We start from the raw sequence: 23,067 nt of genomic DNA on the forward strand, positions 1-23,067 counted from the left end.
AAGACCTATTCCATTCCAATGACCAGTTTAAATCAGTCACGGTCCCCACTGGTGGGACTACTGAGCTGTTTCCACAGGGGAAAAAAAAATTTTCCTCTGTCTTAAGAAAGATAACCACAAGATTACATAGTTTTTTTTTTTTTCTTCTTCTTCTGGTCATTGATATTCAAGATGTAATGTCTGGAAGTACTGCAGATAATTAGTCATCAGAGTGAGCATAATACCAAGACCAAGGATGACACAGAGGAACAATAAAGGAACCTCAGCTCTTGATGAAACCTTTGGGCCACTGATTTCACAAATCCTGTGGTACCCACAGACATACCTTTCCCTAAACCCCTCATTACGTTGACTTGAGAATGTTCCTTTCTGTTTAAGCCAGTTATTTGCAGCAAATACTAACATATTACATTACTAGATTGCAAACACTCTGAGGATGGGGTATATGTGTTTTTCTCTCCATTACTTCCATATTATCTGTCCTGATTTTTTCTCATAGTAACTGGGACAATTAAAGTTGCATTTTAACTAAAATATTTTTCATTTATATTTTCTCTGTCTCCCTCTCTCTTCCTCCTCCCTCCCTCTTTCTCACTGTCTGTGTGTGTGTGTGTGTCCAGGTTTTTAAACATTACACAGACAGGGGCTTAAAATCCAAGCTCCATTAGAATGTGCTCCCTGTGATGCCCTAACACACAGGTTGATACTTACAATGATATAAAAATACAAAGAGGAAAGTATTCAATTTCATGAATCTTTCCTTTAGTAAAAAAGGATTCACATCTTGTCTACATAGCGAGGCCATAAACACAGCCAAGTAATCTACAATTTAAAAGAGAAGAGAAAAGGTACAGCTGTCACAAAAGTTGAAAATACCGAACACCCTCCAGAGATGACAAGACGTACAAATGTTGGCGGGGCACCTAGCTGGAAGAGAGCCACAGGAATAAATATTTTATTTCTGTCAACAGCTGGCTTTAGATGAATAGGTTGTTGAGATGAATCTTTTAACTGTAAATGAAAGTCAGGTAAGAAGGCTTTCTATCAAAGGTCTCATTTCAAGTTATTTAAATTCCCGTATGGTTTATGAACTCACAACACAAACAAACTGAAGTATATAAACCAGCAATGTTATTTCACTGTTTGGAATACCTTCAATGACAATGTTCTATGTGAGAAAACAGGCATCATCCATTACTCAAAGAAAGGGACTGGAATGCCTTTCCAAATGCCAGGTCAAATGAAGAATATGACTCCGCATCATAAAAAATGAGGTAGGCCTGGCCTTTAGCTCAAAAGTTTATGAAATGTTTTGACCCAAGAGGCAACACTAAATGAAAATATAAATGTGATTCAATTTTCTGTGGACTTACGTATAAATGCAACGGTTTGCTGTCAGACATAGTGGGGAAGCCCGGTTCGCCCTCCCTGTTGGCATTAACCTGTGCCATCCATCTGCACTTTTATTAAGAATATGAACAAAATTAAACAGTATTTGTTATATTATCAGTGCTTGACATTTTCCAAGCTCTTTGTACTTAGCATACTTGGGCATTCCCTTTTGCCTTTTTCCCGTGGCAGCCTTATTACACACATCGGAGCTTTTCGGAGGACAAAGTTCTACATGTTGGAGTCAAATACAAATAACAGCCAGCATTTACTGAATGCTTACTGTATGCCTGGACTTAAACGCAGCGCATTAAGTACATTACTGCAGTGGATGCTCACTCTGAGGCAGTTATCATTCCTACTGCCCAGAAATGGAAACTAGAGATCAGAAAAGTTAAGTGATTGCCCCAAGTACTCGCACGGCTGGTAAGAAAGAATGTACAGATTCGGAACTCAGCTCTCTGGGTTTTTCCAGAGCTCTCTATGGCCTCCGTGAAATGCTTTAGTCCCATGGCTACTTCCCCAGCGCCCACTTCATCCAGGGTTACCGAAGGCACACCTGGAAAAGAGATCACCAGCTGAGCTCACCATGAGGGTCCACTGGTCCAACTGATGTCTTCAGGACATACCATGCAATACTCATCAGGTTCTTGATATGAACATTTAAAATAAATTTTAATAATTTTAAGGTTAAAAAAAAAGATAAACCACTATAGGTATATTTTACAATTCACTTCACTAACGATTTGTAGTGTTTTGACCAAAACAAAAGAGTAATTTTTTTTTAACCATGCTTCCATTTTCCAGCACAGTCAGAATATAGTTGCCTGAGAGTAACCTGGACGTACCACATTCATAAGTGGTGACTTTTGACGGCCAGGACAATCACACTCCCAGGACCATCACACGGAGAAGAAAAACTCTGAATGGGCTGGGGACTGGGCAGGGTCTCTTCAAATGCCTTAAATTTACTACTAATAAACTAAAGAAGCCGAAAGAGAAACTTTCACACCCAATATATGATAATTTAAGTTTTTTGTGTTTATTATTTTTTACCTATATATCTCTTCTAGCTTTCAAACATTTCATTATCATCATGATATTTGTATTCTCGTTACATTAAAAAAAAACAAAGGACCATATCACTATATCAAATGCTTTAAGAGTGTATTTATCTTTGAAATTGACTCAACTCTAATTACACTAATTCAAGAAGCCAGTTCTCCATTTATTCATCTTACAAATATTTATGGTTAGTCACCCACTCTAGGCTGAAAGACGCTGCCAGATATTGAGAAATCAAGAATGGAGACCTGGTTAGGAACCTCAAGTATCCTGCAGAAACAGATGGTAAGACATGAGTCACAAAGCAATATACTATAGAGGTGAAGATGTAATGTGGCAGCAATGTATAGAAAAGGAAAAGTTTATGGGTGCCTGGGTAACTCAGTTATTAAGCGTCTGCCTTCGGCTCAGGCCATGATCTCAGGGTCCTGGGATCGAGCCCCACATCGGGCTCCCTGCAAGGCATTCCCTTTTGCCTGCTTCTCCCTCTCCCACTCCCCTTGCTTGTGTTCCCTCTCTCGCTGTGTCTCTCTCTGTCAAATAAATAAAATCTTTAAAAAAAAAAAAAAAAGAAAAGGAAAAGTTTAGTGTGTCTTGGGAGCAGGGAGAGGGGGGTATGACAAGGAACAGATAATGCATGCCGAGCATCAGAGGATGAGTAGCCAGTTGTTTGGGGTTCTTGTCAGGGGCTCACTTTCTGGACAAAGAGACGGATGTTTAAAGACAGAGCTCAGTGTGCCTATGAAATAGCAACAGTTCAGTGTGGATGCAGCATAGAGATGCTGAGGGCAGGGGATGAGCCTAGATAGGTGGATAACTAAGGGCTCATAGGTAACCCAAAGGAGCTTATATTTTTTCTATAGATTGGTGATTTTCAAGCTGCCGTTCTGCTTTGCAGATACATTGAGGTACCTTAGGTCACCCAGCAAGCCATGATGGTAAGAACCTTTCCGAGATCACTGCTCTCTTATGTTCCTGTCCCACACATTAAACGTCACATTGAATCAGCTCCATGCAGTTGAGCTAGTACATAAAATAGCATTTGAAAGAGAAGTGTGCCCAGGAAAAACAGGTTTAAAAACTACTATTATGGGAAATAAGCAGACATTGAAGAATTTTAACAGGGAATGACAAGTTCAGGTTTGCAGGTAAAAATATCCAAAGGGCCATTTGGTGGCAGATAAGGCCAAGGCTGATGATGAAGGATGCTGTTCCCATTGCTCAGGTGAGAAATGGTGACAGTGCAAAGAAACTAAGGAACAAAGGAAGGAATAAACGGTGGAGAAGTTTGGGAAGTAGGACAGGCAGCACTTGGTGGTTGATGAGATATGAAGGGTAAGGAAGGAAGGAAGGTTTTGGAGGGCACCAACATTAACGGCTGGAATGCATGGACAGACAATACACAGCATACCTAACAAAGGAAGAAGGGACATGGCTGGGGACAGGAAGGGTGGAGAACCCCATGGGCTCAGGATTCACATATTGAGTTTGAGGCTCTGGGGACAACCAGATAAAAGAAATCAACAGGGAAAGGATGTCACCCTTACAGTTTCAGGTTAATGCTCTGCTCAATTTAGTGATGGAAAGTGAAGCTACCTAGGGATCATTTGTCCCCAGCATGATTTTTAGAGACAACAGTGACATTTTCTTATCATTGTTTGTTTGAAGGAATGAAGGTCAATGAGAAGAGAAGAAAGCCTGAGGTGTCCCTACCGAGGAAGGGCAAATGGATGGCCATCTAGAGGCGTGGATAGTGTTCTATTTCCTCTCTATGAGCATAGAGGGCATGCTTATGGGCGGGGATGCTGCTTGAAGACCCTTCCAGACTTCCTGCAGACAGTGTGAAACTCTGACAATATCCCTGGGAGTGGGGTTCTCATTTATCACAAAAGGTTGGAGAGCTTAGTGAAAGAAAAGGAGGAAGAAAGGCATTTGCTTCCCTGCCCCATGCATTTTTTTTAACTACCGAGTACTTACATATTCTGTTGCTGCTTATTCAACTGCATGGTAATTATTGGTTTTGTCTGTCTCAGCCATTAATCTGTTAGCTCCGCCAGACCAGGTACTGTGATTTTTAATGGTTGACCCTCCAGCCATTTGTTACACATTACCTGGCACATAGTTCTCAATAAACATTTGCTGGATTACTATATCAAGAAAGATAATTTTTTTTTTTTTTGCATGTAAAGAAGACAGGTCATAATCTGCTCAGCCTCAGCATCATTTTAAACTGGGTATAAGTTTTGTTTAACTCCTTGCCCTCAGCGCTTGTCTCGTTTGCCTGTTTGTTGCTATGTTCCTGCTCCTTTTCCACCTCCACCCCTCCCTTACCCTGCTCCTCTAGCCTTACAATGGCATCTTTCTAAAAATTTTAGGCAATGGCTACTTCTCTTGCTCACTGCCCCTAGGCTCTGCAGGAAGTCAGCCAAATCACTGATGGCCAATTCATGGACTGCCAATTTGCCAAATGGCAAAGCGAAACCTGCCGAAGCAATAAGCGAGCTCAACCTCCAGGGTTAAAGCCCTGCCTTGCTTCTGTGGGTGAGATGCTCAGACACAGGAGCAGAGACGAGCTGGGCTTTGTTCTGTTTTGTCTTTTTTTTTTTTTTTTTTTGATAGTAGTAAGGTCATTTGATCGTACTATCTGTCTACTTTTTAATAAAGATGAAAGAGTTGGCCAAAAGTTATCCTGTGAAGAAAAGAGCAGGAAAATACATGCTCTGCCTCTGGCCCCTACATACTGGTCCATTCACAGGCACGTGCAACCATTCTAAATGTTATCCCAGTTCTCTATCTGTGTACAAATGGTTAGTGTGTAAATAAGACACAATCTTTCCTAAGAATATACTGCCTTAAAAATTGTGATTGATTGTGCTGATGCTGAATTACAAGGTCTTGGTGCAGCATGAGAATGACTATCCCATGAAACCTGTATGGGTGCCTGTCTCGTGTTTTCTCTCCATATGGCGTCAAGTATGTTAATGCCTTTCATGTAAAAATCCTTGTAGTTTCTGTATGTCACAAATTTTAATTCAGTGACATTGATTTAAAATGGCAATGAGACTATTTTTAGGTGAAGACGGAGGATCAGAAAAGCAAGCACCATTTTGGGGTTTTGGATTTTGAGGTTATGCAAGCATTTCCAGAGAATTTTTCACTAAGCTTAGTCCAGTCAGTCAAACTAGAGAAGAGAACAGAATATAATCTACACTGATAGATCATGCAAGGAAGCAAAATGTTCTTCCTGTTCATCAGACTGTATTTCCATTTTTATAATCTTCTTGCTATAAAACTGATTATAATTAAGGTTTATTTCTTTCCAAACAATTGTATGATTTAAACAAACTATAAGCCTTAAATAATATTAAAACAATAAAAATACATTAATTGAATCTAAAAATCTTTATTAAATATCAAATATTGGTTAATAGGTAATCATTAGGTATAAGATAACTAAGCACCAAAAAATAAGTTACTTACTAATGTCATTCTGAGTTAGTATAAGGCACATATGCTGAATTAAGTCACTAGATACTGGAATGCAAAATAAAATCTGTTGTTTTTCAATAATAACAAACTAAGAGTCCTAATGATTTCAAAGCTCCCTGAAGTTAACTGCACAGACAAGAAGATCTTGGCTTCAATCCTATGAAATATTTGCCTCTAAAATAACATCTTTCAATAGGATTGGAATATTTGCCAGTGATCAGATAATTCATTTAATTAGGGTCATATTATAAACTGAATAGTGGAAGGCTTTGCCTCTTTTCTTCCTAATCAGATCAACAGAGCGATAGAAAGACAGAGGTAGAGATATTTCTAAGATAATTATCACACCACAGGCTGTGTGTGTTGATGTGTGTATGTGTGAGAAAGTGCGTGCATTGCTGTGTGTTTATACTAGGGTATGTGTATGTGTGTGTGTGTGGGTGTGGGTGAGTGCAGAGTAATAGTTCACAGCTAAACTGTGGAGCCCACACTGCAGATAGATGACCTGGTTATAAATCCCAGCTTCACTACATCCTGTCTACATAACTTTGAGGTGGAGCTTAACCTCTCAGGGAGCCTGGCCTTTAAGTGGGATTAGAATAGAATTTCATGGACTGTTAGAATTAAACAAATAAATGGAAAGTCTTGAAACAGTGCCTGGTTCACAGTGTTATTATCTTACTGATTACTGATATCAAAATTCTTCTAGCTTCTATATGTCATAAATTATCCTAAAAACACTGGGTCAAATACATTGTTTGGAGAGCTTTTGGATATACTTATGTTTAAAAATATCATAATTATTAATAATTTCATGAATGACCTTGGTGAAATAAGCTATCTGTGATGTCATTTCTCTATTTTAAAAAAGGTGGCTATTAAGCCTGTGAACACTGGAGGAGGAGAGCAAGAAGAACTAATGAATCTGGCTAAAGTTTCTAATAAGGAGGATGATATAATAATATTACGGTACCTTAATATTTCTTTGCCTTTATGTATTACTTTGCATGCATTTCAAAGCAAACCAACAACAAAACTGCTAAGTCAGGGTTCCTTTTAAGAGAGATCTTTTTTTAAAGTGTGTGGGAGAGAGTGAGCTGAATGCAGCAAAAAATAGGAAAACATAAAGGCAGAGGAAGTAGATTCATCTAATAAGGAAAAAAAAATCAAGGAAAAGCAACACTCAAATGGTAAATTATTTTCCTTCCAATCTATTTCTTTTCATGCTCAGCAGAAAAGGAGTGTTCCAGGTTTATATTATGCATGTACATATAAAATTAGGGCTCTTAATATGCCCCAGAATCATGAACTTTAAAATATCAGCTCTTTGGTGATGTAGAAAGAAGAGGCTGTGTCTATTTTGAGTCCAGTGAATTCCCTCTGAAGTTTTACGTTTTAAATAAATCTTCACTATCAGCTTAGTCTATGGTCATTGGCTTCTTTATGATAAGCATCAAGTCCAAACATTAAAAATCTATTTATTTGTGGGTGAGTCCTGAATATTTAGAGAGAACATATACAATGAAGGGATATGGGAGACTTCTGTGTCCTACAATATACTAGACTGGAGAGATCAGAAAGCCTGAAACTTCTCTAAAATGCATATTTAGACTTGCTCAAAAAGGAAAGGGACCGTCCAGGTGGTAGGAACAGATATGGAAGCCAGTGAGCTAGTACGGAAAAAAATCTTGTGCTGAAGAAGAAGATGGCTGTCTGTCTGGGTTATCAAGGGGCTTGGGGCTTGATCGTCAATGTGGACCAAAGATAATAAGGCAGCAACACATGCATCAGAACAGAGCCCTGCAAGAGCCGCACCCTCTGTGAAGGTGGGGTCAAGGAAACAAACAAATATATCTACTTAATGTAGAACATAAGGGTGTTGTTCTGCACTGTGGGCTCAAGGAAAACAAAGTGCAGGGTTGTTGTTTTTTTTTTATAACTTTAAAAAAATTTTACTTGAATTTGGGATTCAAACGTACGGAATCTGGACACTGTAGCGATCCCAAGCCAGGAAATTACAAAAGCTTTTCTACAGGTGAGTTAGTGATAACACAGAGCCTCTGGAAGAAGTGGAGGCCAGTCAGGTCTTAGGATACTCTGAAGATTTAGTTAACTTTATAATAAAAAAATGACAAAACATATAAGGAAGCAATCCACTATGACTGAGTGCCGGTACAGAGAGCAAACAGAAATAGAAACCTAAGAGCTTAAAATAATAAAAAAAGACAATAAGTATGAAATAAGTATGTTGGAAGTGACTACAGATATAAATTGAAAAATAAACATTGAAAAAGACACTGGGTATAAATGTAAATGTAACTAAACATATCAGCAAGCTAAACATCAAATTAGACATAGCTGAAGGGGAAAACAGTGAACTAGAAAACAGACAAGAAAGTAGAGCAGAGTAATATAAAGATTGTAAAAATATTAAAAAGTGGCTAGGAGATGTAGAAGTAAGAAGATGATACATTTTAAAAATTTATGTAGATGTAGATGATACAGTAAGAAGATGATACATTTTTAAAATTTATTTTCAGAGAGACCTAGCAGGCCCGCACACGAGTGGAAGGAGGGGCAGAGGGAGAGAGAACCTGAAGCAGACTCTGAGCTGAGTGTGAGGCCTGACGTGGGACTCAGTCTCATGACTGTGAGATCATGACCTGAGCCAAAACCAAGAGTCAGACACTCAACCGACTGAGCCATCCAGGCGCCCCAAGAAGGAACAACATCTAACAGAAGTTCTGAGACAGAGAGGGAGGGATGGGGGAAGGGATAAGAGAATGGAAAAAAAAGGAAAATGGGAATACGTTAGTACTTAAAGAAAGAATGGCCAAGAATTTTCCAGAATTGATAAAAAACATGAATCCTTGCATATGAGGGAAAAAACAAGATGTGAGTGTGATTAAAAAAGAAAAATCCACATCCGAGGGCTGTGATAATGGAATGGCCAATGACCAAGGAATAGAGAAGCTCTTGAAAGCAACCAAAATGAAAAGACAGATAAACTGCTAAATAATAGTAGTTATACCAACAGTCAAATTCAGATGACTTGATGCTATAGGAAACACGAGAAGATCACGGATTGATATTATTAAAAGGCTAAGTTGAAATAACTCTTTGCTTTGAATCCTCTGCCCAGTAAATCTAAAATGTAGGATCAAATACAATTTTTCAAAGCAAAAACAAAGAGAGGCTTCTACTAGCTCCTCTTATCTAAAAAACGAAAGGATGTACTTTGGGAATATGGAAACTGAGCCAGAAATCAGTGTGAAGTAATGGTGAGCAAAGAAATGAGGAAACATATCAGTCAATCTAAATAAAAATTTGTCAGCATAAAACAGTAAGTATAAAATGACTTCTTTAAGGCATTTAAGCCAAGATGAGTCTAAAATATTGGATAGTAAGGTAGTGAGAAGAATTAAAACATTCTAAGATCCCTTTACTGGTCAAGAGGCGTATAGGAATACTGTGCATGCACATCAAATTTGCGTTTTAGAAATAGGCACTTGGAGAAATCAAGCAGGCATGTTAAAAACTGTCTCTAAAAAAGCAGGAAAAATGTGTGTATTTCAAACAATTTAAGGGAATTCAACAATGAACATTAGAGATTCCCAAGTTTAAGATGCTTACTTTTGGGTGGGAAAGACATAGATACAATTTCCTACAACAAAATAAGAGACAAAAATTTGCTTTATCCTAGAGAAATCTAATCTCTCTGTCCTACATTTTTATCTTTTTCCCCTTTATAGTCTTGGTGGGGGGAAAAGAGTTTCAATAAACTTGTAAGTTTCCTGGACTTTAAAAAGCACAGTGCCGGCTGGGCACTGCCAAAAACGCACAACAGGAACAGAATCTATTATCCACCATGTGCGCAGAGAGCTCAAACAAGCGTCTGCAAAGTTGTCATCACATGTACTGTACATTAAGTCCACCCCACTCAGACTCACTTCTAAGAAACCACCGTCTTAACAACAAAGTAAGTGTAACCAGAAAAATGTTTACATAGCTCCCATGCATGCTGCTTTCTGAAAAAAGATACCCATCTTTGTTTCTTTGCTGTCAGCACATCTGTTTCTGAATACAGAAACCATGAAGTGAAAACAGGAGGGCCACAAATACACAACAAAGCATCCAGGCTTGACTTCAGCCTTCTAGGGAGCCATCCATCTTCTCATGTAAGGAACATAAATTCACAAGATAACAGAACAACTGAAGAAATGGTTATAGGATCCGCGTTGCTGTTGAGAGGAGAAAAACACCCAGCAGCCTAAGGACAACAGAAAGAGAAGACAATTAAGGAATGGAATTGCAACTAAGAATAGGTCAGGAGAAATTGTTTAAAACAAAACAAGAAAACAGACTAACGGGTCTTTTACTTCTTTCACACAGGGACTAAAGAGGGAGAGAATGGATTTGTGAGCTTTTGACAAATCCGTCTCTAACAGTAAATTGTTGAGTGCATGAGAAAGAGACTGAGATCGGAGCCTTTTTAAACACCAGGGAACGTGCCAACTCAGGATAGTCCTGGGGGAAGAATCACTTGGAGGTATGTCAGAGCCCAATCTCACCTTTCTTAAGCAGAGTGTCGTTCTTTTGTTTTGATGCACGGAGAGCTAGCACAATAGCTAAATAATCTATGATACTTCCCTAATTTTTTTCACAAAGCTTGACGCCCAGGAATGAAAAATGATGCACTTAGGAAAATTATCTTTAAATGGGTATAGTTTGTGTGGGATCATACTTTTCTCCACCTGCCCATGTAAGATGCCTGATAATGCACAGCGAAGACTATTATAATGCATCAGTACCGAGTCATATTTTCAATCCTTATTGCTAGCGGTTCCAACTTACGACAAGATGTTGAGAATCTTTTAAGATGATAGTCATGAAATTGCTTAAGAACCTAGTTACCATATCTACCATGGCTCTACCAAATTCATCAATCAGCACTTACTAAATACCTATTATTTCAAACAATGAGTACAGAGTACTGGGATCATTTATGGATTATACATGACTAGTATTCAGGGCAACTGAGAACTAGGCCTAATTAAATCCCTATATGCCTCTGTTGTCTAATCTGCAAAACAGGGGAAATGAAAATCAAATGCCCTGCATACCTCACAAAGTAGGAATGAGTAAAAATCAATGGACAGAACATAATAAAATTGGGCCACTGACTGAAGAAGTATATTAATGACCCACCCAGAGTAAAGACAGCAAGTTCCTTCTATACTTTGCAGAGATTCCTCTCCACATGAATCTAATACCATAGTGCTACTTCCATTTAAAGATTTTTATTTAAGAGACAAGTGTAAATGAGGTAGAGAAACCTAATTTACTTCCGAAGTCAGATAAACAGTTCATCATATCAAAGGGAAACTGTATGACTGAATTCTAAAGAAATAAAACTTTCTATTTTATTGCCAACTTATTTTGAGGCTAAATGTAAAAAAATGACTTTTTAATCTTCTATTCTACAAATTATGGAGAGAGGGCAGATCAATGTGAAAATTATAATGTTATCAACTTTTGGACTTGATTTTCAGTCCGCTTTATCTTTATCACTAAACTAGGGACCAAAATAGTCTCTGGGCTATGATTAGGTTTATCTTTATCTTTTTTTTTTTTTAATTAAACAGCTTTACTGAGGAATAATTTGCATATGATAAAATTCATCCATTAAGGATACAATTCTTTCCTAGGAAAGGATTTTCAGTAAATTTACAGATTTGAGCAACCTTCAACATGACCTAGCTTTAGGATGTGCATCACCCCTCAAAAAGACCTCTCATGCTTATTTGCAGTCAAATCCTATTACAACCTCTCGTTACAGGCCACCAAGAATCTACTTTCCAAATCTATGGATTTGTTTTTTACGGATATTTCATATAAATGGAATCATATACTATGTGGTCTTTTATATCTGGCTTCTTCTACTTAGCATAATGTTTTTGAGGTTCTTGATTGTTGTCGCATGTATCAAGAGTTGGTTACTTTTTATTGCTGAATAATACTCTCATGCATGGATGTGTCATATTTTGTTCATCCAATCATCAGTTGATGGACATTTAGACTATTTCCATTTTTGGCTATTATGAATAATGCTGCTATGGACAACCTGATCCAGTTTCATGGCTATATACTGAATTATACCTGTAACACACACACATACACACACACACACACACGGGTATACATATCTGTAGTGTTTACTGGGCCTTGGGGAAATTGGTGTTGAGATATACAAACCATAAATTTAGACTTTTCAAATGCTCTGTGATTCTTCTAAGGTTGTGAGATGAAGAGAAAAAGAACTGTAAAGTGGTTAACAGTATAGATACTGGAGCTGGATTTCTTAGGTTTGTAAACCAGCTTAACATCATACTAATTCTAAGTAATTAGCTTCTTTGGTTTTCTTCACTGTGGAATGGGGATAATGACAGTGTCTCTCTCTCTTTTTTAAATATTTATTTATTTACTTACTTACTTACTTACTTACTTATTTATTTATTTGAGAGCTTGAGGGAGTGCGAGAGGTGGGAGGGGCAGAGAGTGAGGGAGACAAGCAGACTCCATGCTGAGCAGGGAGCCCAACGCGGGGCTCCATTCCACAACCTTGAGTTCATGACCTGAGCCGAAACCAAGAGTCAGACACTTAACTGACTGAGCCACCCAGGTGCCCCAACAATGTCTCTTTTATTAGCTTATAGTGAGGGTTAGATGATGAAGACACTGGGTGCAGTACTCACTAGATGTTAACTATTATAATTACAGCTGTGCACCAAATCATCACGGAAAAAATTTTTAAGAGTTTAGTAGTGCTATTAAAACAAGATGTTTAGAAGATACCCGAAACTACTTCCCCACTAAGAGATGCAACCATTCCTCTTGCTTTAATACAGTAAATACACCAAAATAAAAAGCTTTTGCACAGCAAAGGAAACCATCAGCAAAACAAAAAGACAACCTACTGAATGGATATTTGCAAATGATATATCTGATAAGGGGTTAATATCCAAAATATATAAAGAACTTAGACAATTCAACAACAAAAAAACCCCCAACAATCTGATTAAAAAATGGGCAGAGGACCTGAACAGATATTTTTTCAAAGAAGATAGATACACAGATGACCAACAGACACATGAGAAGATGCTCAACATTACTAATCACAAGGGAAATGCAAATCAAAACCAGTAGTAAGATATCATCTAACACGAGTTAGAATGGCTAAAATCAAAATGCCAAGAAATAACAAGTGCTGGCAAGGATGTAGAGAAAAACAAACCCTCATGCACTGTTGGTGGGAATGTAAACTGGTGCAGCCACTGTGGAAAACAGTATGGAGGTTCCTCAAAAAATTAAAAACAGAAATACCATATGATCCAATAATTCCACTATTGGGTGTTTACCAAAGAAAACAAAAACACTATCTTGAAAAGATATATGCACCCCTATGTTTACTGAAGCATTATTTACAATAGCTAAGATATGGAAGCAACCTAAATGTCCCTCAATAGATAAATGGGTAAGGAAAATGTGACATGCAGTGTGTGTGCGTATATATATCAGGGATGATTACAGTCATAAAAAGGATGGGATCATGTCATGTGAGACAGCATGGATGGACCTAGACAGTATTATGCTAAGGGAAATAATTCAGACTGAGAAAGACAAATACCATAGGATTCCACTTATAAGTGGAATTTAAAACAAACAAAACAAATGAATAAACAAGTAAAAAGCAGAATCACACCTATAAATACAGAGAACAAACTGCTTCTTGCCCAAGGGGAGGAGGTCTGGGAGCTGGGCAAAATGGGTGAAGGGGAGTGGGAGATACAGGTTTCCAGTTACGGACTGAGTAAGTCAGGGAATAAAAGGCACAGCATAAGAAAGACAATCCATGATATCCTAATAGCCCTGTAACAGGACAGATGGTAACTATACTTACTGTGAACACAGGATAATGTATAACCTTGTCAGATCACTAAGTTGTACAACTGAAACTAATGTAACGTTGTGTGTCAACTCTACTCGAAAGAAAGAAAGAGAAAGAAAGAGAGAGAGAGAGAGGGAGGGAGGGAGGGAGGAAGGAAGGAAGGAAGGAAAGAAAGGAAAGGACGGAGGGATAGAACCATCCCTGGATCCAGAGACAAAATAACACAATTGAATTTCTACCATGAACATTCTTCCTGCTAACATGTCCTTTTGAGTATAACACTAGACACACCACAGAAGAAAAAGAATGGAAAATAAATAGAAAAGTCAAGGACATAGCTTCCTCAGCGTAATTAATTTATTTATAATAGTGCCAGGAATGGGCCAGGAATAATTCTTAATCCTTTAAACCAGTAACTCATTTATTCTTCATCACACCCTATGAAAGAGTATCTATTATCTCCAATTTCAGATGAGATAGCTGAGGCACAGAGAGGCTGAGTAACGTGACCAGTGTCACACAGCTAGTCAGTACAGACCAGACAAAAGAGCTCCAGGGTGCAGTTGGCTTTGCTACCTATTTTATTGGAAGACAAGAAATGTCCGACTGAAGTAAGACATATTTCCAGAAAAGACAAGTAGAAGCCTAATCAGTTTTGTTCTGCACACAGACCAATTTCCTTTAATCATACTATTTGATTTACTTTAAGCCGCAGGAAAAGGCTTCTTTCAAAGATGAGTGAAATAAGAAAGGTCTAAATTATACCCTACTTTCAGTTTTATCTTAAATTCCGTTATCCATTTTATATAAATGTAATACTGAAAAAGCCAAGCTTTTCAAGTTCGTAGATGAGATTCTTCATAAGCCAGAAAGGATCCCAAACTTTACCATAAGAACATTCTCTCTCTCACCAATCACTTTTTCACTATCCATGAACTGAGGGAGCAGTATACCCTCTGAGGGAAAAAGATTCCCAATTTTGAAAAATCTTGCACAATTTACGTCCTCCTTGGAAGATCATGGTGCATATGAACACTTAACTTTTTAATTATGTAAGCATTAAGTCCATACACACTTGTAAAGATTTAAAACCTCCAGAAAAATGGAATGTAGCCCACATTAACATTTTAAAGGCTCTGAAAAGTCCCAATGTATAGAAACCTGATTAAATTTGCTTAATGTAGCGTCTCTCAAAATGTTAAAATAATGCAGTCTGCTTTTCCCCAATGGAAGATCTATGACCTATACTGGAAAACACTGCTCTAGACAGCTAACCAATCTATAACAGATTAATGCAATTATTTCTTATTCTTCTAATGAAAATTTAAACTAATGCAATCTTTGAAGGCTCCGTCAAAGCCTGCATCTTTCCCTGCACGGGAAAGATGACAGTTAATAATATATGATAACATGAGTAACTGTAAAGATGAGAATAAATAGAGTAATATTCGCTAATATTATTAGGGGTTTATCATGCTCTGGACGTTAAGTGTTCTACAAGGATTATCTCATTTAATGTTCAAAACAACCCTAAAAGGGGCGCCTGAGTGGCTCAGTTGGTTAAGCGACTGCCTTCGGCTCAGTTCATGATCCTGGAGTCCCAGGATCGAGTCCCACATCGGGCTCCCTGCTTGGCAGGGAGTCTGCTTCTCCCTCTGACCCTCCCCCCTCTCATGTGCTCTCTCTCTCTCTCATTCTGTCTCAAATAAATAAATAAAATCTTTAAAAAAAAAAAAACCCTAAAAGGCAAGCATGTATTTATTGATCCTTGTTTCACAAAAGAAGAAACTGAGTAATGTGTCCAAGGCACATACTTAAAAGAGGTGAAGCTGCACTTCAAACACATAAATCCAGAATTCATATTCCAATAATTAAACTGAACTGCCTTCCACTATGTCCTAGGCAATCCTATCACACATACAGAACCCCTTTTGATAGGCATCAACTAGGGAGTAGGTAATTATTACATAGAACTACCAAGGAAAATCTAGGAATGGTGAAAGGATTTATTCACCATAATTTATGTCAACTCGATATATTTGTTACAATAAAGACCTTCCATTTGTGTATGTCTCTTTTTCACGTTACTAAGGAGTCTGATGATTGGAACACTTTTTTTTTCTTCCCTATCCTAAAATAACTGCAGCGACAGCACATTTCCAAATGGTGCTATATTCTGTAAATACTTGAAAATAAAATAAAATAAAATAACCATATCTGCAGTCAGAGCACTATTTTGTCTTACTTTTCATTTTTTTCTTTGGAAGCATTATTCATACATCAATCCCTAATTCCAACACACAAAATGTGTTGTGTTTGTGAGTGAACAGTATGCATTTTTTATTGTTTTCTCCCTACTGCATGATTTTCAAAGTTCTAACATTAAGTTTGTGCAAATCAAATTCTATTTTGACATAGAGACTTTTAAGGAGCAAAAAGAAAGTCATGCAAAAAGCACGTGATTTAAAGATTGCAAAAAGTTACTAAAATATGGAGAGGTGACTTCTAAAAAATGTACACTTTTCATGATTTGTTCTCAGAGACGATATCAAAGTCATGAGTAAGGCATTTCTTCAGCTCTCTGAAGCTTCTTTATTTCTTGGTAATCTCTTTAAAGCCTTGGAAAGTGGAAAAAAGAAGAGCAAACTGATCTGTAGACTCTTTTTCTTTCATTCCATACATACTTATTTGGGCCATTTCTTTTCTAGGTGTTGAGGATTCAGGAGTGAAAAGAACAGGTCCGTGCCTTTAAGGAACTCACATTTGGCAGGGAGGAGACAGTCAACAAATAAGAAAACAAACACATAAATGAGAAATCACAGAGAGGTAAGGGCCATGAGGAAAAGTACAAAGCATACCATGAGAGAACTGTGTGCCAAGAGGTGAAGTGTGTGATAGGGAGTGACAGAGACACATATGGACAGCGACAGGCCAGGCTGGGTGGTTGGCAAAAGCGCTTCTGAGAAAGGTAACCCAGCAACGGAGACGGTAAGAGGAGAAGGCGCCAGCCGCCAAGAGCAAAGACCTGGAAGCAGAAATGAATTTGGGAAGCCCAAGGGACCCAAAGAATAGCTTATATGATAGAGTGGCAGGTGGGGGCATCTGAGTGATGGGTGAGTTCTGGGGTCAGCAGAGGCCATGGTGGGCTGACCACAAGGTACACAGCCAAAGTAAGGAAACTGAGGGAGCCCTCGTGACAATGGGGAGACAGGGTTTTCAACATGGGATGACACTCATTCTTTTCTCTTTCAGGTGCTCTGAGGAAAACGGGTTATGGGATGGCAAAGGAGGCAGCAGGGTCTGGTTAGGAACTCATGTAAGGACCATCTAATGAAAGGATGAGGATAGTGAACATGGTGAAGAGGAGGATTCAGGATATATCCTGGGGGCAGATTTGACAAACCTTTCTAGAGGATTGGGCATGCAAGGTGAGTACAAGGGAGGAAGCAAGATGATCCCAAAAGTTCTGAGCCAGGCAGCTGGTGAGATTATGGGGTGATTTACTGACATTGAACAAACTGAAGGGAGAAAGAGAGTGGAGGGGCTGGGTATGGATTCTGAAGTTCTGCTTTTGACATGTTTACTTTGAGATGCCTACAAAACATCCAGTGAAGATGAGGTGTGGGCTCCGGGGAGAGGTCAGGCCAGAGCTGTGAGTCTGGGAGGCACTCACATCCACCTGGTGATGAGCTTCAGAGGACTAGCGGAGGTCAGCACAGGGGTGGGGAGGAGGAGAGACGCAAGAAGAGAGCTCTCAGACTGAATATTTGGCCCAGCAACATCTAGAGGTTGAGGAAGCCAGAAGGATTCAGTAAAAAGCACTACGGAGGGGTGCCTGGATGGCTCAGTCAGTTAAGCATCTGCCTTTGGCTCAGGTCAGGATCCCAGGATCCTGGGAAGGAGCCCCGCGTTGGGCTCTCTGCTTGGCGGGGAGCCTGCTTCTTTCTCCCTCTCCCTCTGCCTGCCGCTCTGCCTACTTGTGATCTCTCTCTCTCTCTCTCTGTGTCAAATAAATTTTAAAAATCTTAAAAAAAAAAAAAAAAAAAGCACTACGGAGGGGTGCCCAGTCAGAGGGGAAATGTAAATGTACCAGTTCCCTGCACAGGACCTTGACAGATACCACCAAGATAGCCAAAGACTAGTGCACTCTGGCTTTTTATCACCTACGGCTTTGAATTTATCCCAAGTCCAGTGACCTACATCAAAGAAGTACCGGTTTGCCAATTAAGGCTGAATGTACACGATACTTGCCCAGAATAATTTCTACAGTGTTATGATGTCACAACAAAATTAAGCGAGCCCCTCTCTCATAAGCACACTTTCCTGCAGGTTATCAATCACTGCACACATCTGAGGAGAATTGCAGCATAACCATGGAGTTGATCTTCCAACTTCCCTCCTGCAAATGGGGAGCTTTGCTGCCACCATGCCCCACAATTCCCCACTGTTACCACATTCGAGGTCATTCTTTGTAATGAATAGATTTAAGAGAAATTTCATCCACTGTTTTGTTATGGAACTGCACAATTCTGCAAAAGTTCTGCTCGAGATTTCTCATATTCTTCTTTTCATTTCACTAAAAGAGGAGAGTTGGTCAGGCCTGTGCATTCCATGTTTAGAAATGTCGACAGCTATGAAACAATACTGATTTCAGTTTTTGAGACACATTCATTTTAATTTCTCTCTACTGCCACTACTCATCCTCATTCCCTGAACTCAATCTATGACTTTGTATACTCTCTCTGATGTACTTCCAACTCACTTATCTTACCTTGATTATTATTATTATTATTATTTACTTTTTTACTACAATCTGAACCTATCAAGGGCGGAACTTTGTCTTACTAATCTTCACATTTCTTACTTCTAGCATGGCATCCAGTTCAAAGCACATTTTCACTAATTGTTGAACGAATGTATGAATTAAGTAATCTACTCTATTAGGTCAAACTGTTCCTTTTCAGGAACAAAATAATAAAGGAACAAAAATAATAAAGATATCAAAGGACTTCTTTATTATATCTAAATGACACACTGAGGAGAAAGTTTCCTATTGCTGAGATTCATCAGCCTCCCAAATTTTCCCACATCTCTTTAATTTGGATTGGTAATTTTTATCAGTGTGCAAGTATAATAACAACCATTTTGAGTGACAACCTCTATTCAATTGACCTAAGATTCCAATCCCCCTGCTTCCCCAGGAACTACCAATGGGGTTAAACTCAATAGCATCATGTTGGATTTTCTTTTTCATTCATACTTTTGAAGAAGTATTTTAAAATTTATAGTCCTTATAATCATTATGAAAAGACACTGCAAATTCCATACCACTATTTTTACTAGTCAACTTTATAACTATTTCAACAGTGAATTCTCTGTTTTTAATGAACTAAACTCAGCTAACACAGTTAAATATAAGACCTGAAATTTTTTTTTCTAGAAAACTATAAATGAGTTTGAGAGGTTCTATCACTGTCTGATAAGAACAACAGAAATCTGAAGCATACAAAATACTTCACTGGAGAAGAAATGCATTGTCTGGTTGTAGACTATCAAGACTTTATTCCGATGCAAAATGCTGAGCCTACAGTGCTCTGCTTGTTCTGTAAAAGTCATGTCAAACAATACACGGAAATTAGGTCCTGAATTCTCTGGTCCACTAGGTCAGCTAAAGGCCTTAGGAGCTCCATATTAAATAAATGACTTGCAAAATATTAATCATGAGTTAATATAAGAGCTAGAATTTAAATGTAAGAAATTTTCATGTCTAATCTTACATTATCTTCACCATGGAATTTGATCTCGGATAGGTCATGTAGCTTTATGGTGAAATCACATTATTTATAAAAAAGGAAGGTGAAATAAAAAAAAGGCAATTCTAAATGTTTCTCCCTGGGTCTTGCCTATCAATATAGATATAGACAGGTTTTTTTAACCTCTTTTTTCCTGATTTAGTCAACAACGTACCCTTACTTTTGAGTCTGTATTTTTTATATTTACATAGTACTCAATAACTCCTATTTACTTACCTCTAAAATGGAATTTGATTGAGAAGATAAGTATAGATAAATCCCAAATAACATTTCCTCTTCTTTTACAAGTAGGGCACATTAAAATGAAGACAATTCATGGCACGGGTCCTAACTATTAAAAACCAGTATGACTGGGGGCGCCTGGGTGGCTCAGTCGTTAAGCGTCTGCCTTCGGCTCAGGTCATGATCCCAGGGTCCTGGGATCGAGCCCCGCATCAGGCTCCCTGCTCAGCGGGGAGTCTGCTTCTCCCTCTCCCTCTCCCTGCTGTGTTCCCTCTCTCGCTGTGTCTCTCTCTGTCAAATAAATAAATAAAAATCTTTAAAAAAAAAAAAAAACCAGTATGACTGTTACAGCTCCAAAATTGAGGAAAAAATTTTTTTACTAATTTCATTATTGAATTTACTGTACACTAACACAGAAAGTTTCCTTAGCAGGCTCTCAACTACAAAATCAACACTAATCCGAGGAATTCATTTCAAATAGAGTATTCCCCAAGGCATTACAAAAGGATATAACTGATTAAAGAAAAACAGTTGTTGGAAACATGACAAATATCCCCAATATTTGAGATTACGCAGACATCTTTTATTTTTGGTTTTAGATATAATAAATTTGCTCCTCCAATTCAATAGTTAATTGACCATGGCATCTTTCAAATTTTATCTAGTGTGGAAAAATGGGCATTCAATTTAACACAAATGATAAGTGGAGTCCTACAGAGATAGAAATATCGAAATTAAATTATTATTCCAGAAGCATCAGGGCTTAATAAGGAATAAACCCATATTGTTTCATATATAGAAAAGTACTGGTAGCCTTTGATGGTGGGAAAATAAAAATGTGCAAAACAAAACATTGTTGACCTTGACTATACATGTTTTCACTTCATTAAGAATTCACAGCTGTTAAAGGTAATGATCCTTCTTATGGTCACATATGGTATAGCCGACTATCCCTGAAATATGAATGAGTTCTACACAATACAAATCAACTTTTAAGGGAAAAAATGAGCATAATTCAATATTTGATTTGAGATAATCATATATTTTATGCAATTTTTGTTTTTTAATGGACAAATTGACTAGTTATCTATAGTCAATATATATAAAGAGAAATTATGGAAATACAAGCTAGTTTTGTTGACAGACAGTGTAGGTATGCTAACACAAACTCATTAACTCTGGCATCTTGGAAGTTAAATCCTACAGTTACAAAAACACTATAAGTGTTCCTTAAAAAACCTTTGGAGCCCTACAAAGCAAACATTGCTTAATTTCATGGTATTATTATAGGTATTTTCCTCTATAGAATTTAAACATAAAGCACAGACTGAAAATAGGATAACTTATATGGTGATAAGTGTTGTGATTGCTAATTGTTATTCAAGGTTATTATTTCATAACTTTAGTATTCAAATATCTACTTGTTAATCACAACTTTTGTACATATTTCAAATAACAAATGATATACTGGACTTGCATGTTTCTTAGAAATGCTGGTATGGCGAATATCATTCTCAATGGGGAAAAACTGAGAGCTTTCCCCCTAAGGTCAGGAACGCGGCAGGGAGGTCCACTATCACCACTGCTATTCAACATAGTATTAGAAGTCCTAGCCACAGCAATCAGACAACAAAGAGAAATCAAAGGCATCCAAATCGGCAAAGAAGAAGTCAAACTCTCACTCTTTGCAGATGATATGATACTTTATGTGGAAAACCCAAAAGACTCCACCCCAAAACTGCTAGAACTCATACAGGAATTCAGTCAAGTGGCAGGATATAAAATCAATGCACAGAAATCAGTGGCATTCCTATACACCAACAACAACAAAGAAGAAAGAGAAATTAAGGCATCGATCCCATTTACAATTGCACCCAAAACCATAAGATACCTAGGAATAAATCTAAACAAAGAGGCAAAGAATCTGTACTCAGAAAACTATAAAATACTCATGAAAGAAATTGAGGAAGACACAAAGAAATGGAAAAACGTTCCATGCTCGTGGATTGGAAGAACAAATATTGTGAAGATGTCAATGCTACTTAGAGCAATCTACATATTCAATGCAATCCCCATCAAAATACCATCCACTTTTTTCAAAGAAATGGAACAAATAATCCTAAAATTTGTATGGAACCAGAAAAGACCCCGAATAGCCAGAGGAATGTTGAAAAAGAAAAGCAAAGCTGGCGGCATCACAATTCTGGACTTCCAGCTCTATTAGAAAGCTGTCATCATCAAGACAGTACAGTACTGGCACAAAAACAGACACATAGATCAATGGAACAGAATAGAGAGCCCAGAAATGGACCCTCAACTCTATGGTCAACTATCTTCGACAAAGCAGGAAAGAATGTCCAATGGAAAAAAGACAGTCTCTTCAACAAATGGTGTTGGGAAAATTGGACAGCCACATGCAGAAGAATGAAACTGGACCATTTCCTTACACCACACACAAAAATAGACTCCAAATGGTTGAAAGACCTCAATGTGAGACAGGAGTCCATCAAAATCCTAAAGGAGAACACAGGCAGCAACCTCTTTGACCTCAGCCGCAGCAACTTCTTCCTAGAAACATCGCCAAAGGCAAGGGAAGCAAGGGCAAAAATGAACTATTGGGACTTCATCAAGATAAAAAGCTTTTGCACAGCAAAAGAAACAGTCAACAAAACCAAAAGACAACTGACAGAATGGGAGAAGATATTTGCAAATGACATATCAGATAAAGGTCTAGTATCCAAAGTCTATAAAGAACTTATCAAACTCAACACCCAAAGAACAAAGAATCCAATCAAGAAATGGGCAGAAGACATGAACAGACATTTTTCCAAAGAAGACATCCAAATGGCCAACAGACACATGAAAAAGTGTTCAACATCGCTCGGCATCAGGGAAATCCAAAGCAAAACCTCAATGAGATACCACCTCACACCAGTCAGAATGGCTAAAATTAACAAGTCAGGAAACGACAGATGTTGGCGGGGATGCGGAGAAAGGGGAACCCTCCTACACTGTCGGTGGGAATGCAAGCTGGTGCAGCCACTCTGGAAAACAGTATGGAGGTTCCTCAAAAAGTTGAAAATAGAGCTACCATACGATCCAGCAATTGCACTACTGGGTATTTACCTCAAAGATACAAAT

At 38.1% G+C, this 23,067-nt stretch overlaps 1 protein-coding gene across 5 annotated transcripts in view; it reads right to left on the reverse strand.

Annotated features, from left to right (window-relative positions):
• The window catches only part of PRR16 (proline rich 16), a 318,333-nt gene that overhangs the window by 158,812 nt on the left and 136,454 nt on the right, over nucleotides 1–23,067 (reverse strand). The window lies entirely within an intron of this gene.

Source organism: Halichoerus grypus, chromosome 2 (assembly GCF_964656455.1).
Source record: "Halichoerus grypus chromosome 2, mHalGry1.hap1.1, whole genome shotgun sequence".
In the NCBI taxonomy this organism is placed as follows: Eukaryota; Metazoa; Chordata; class Mammalia; order Carnivora; family Phocidae; genus Halichoerus; species Halichoerus grypus.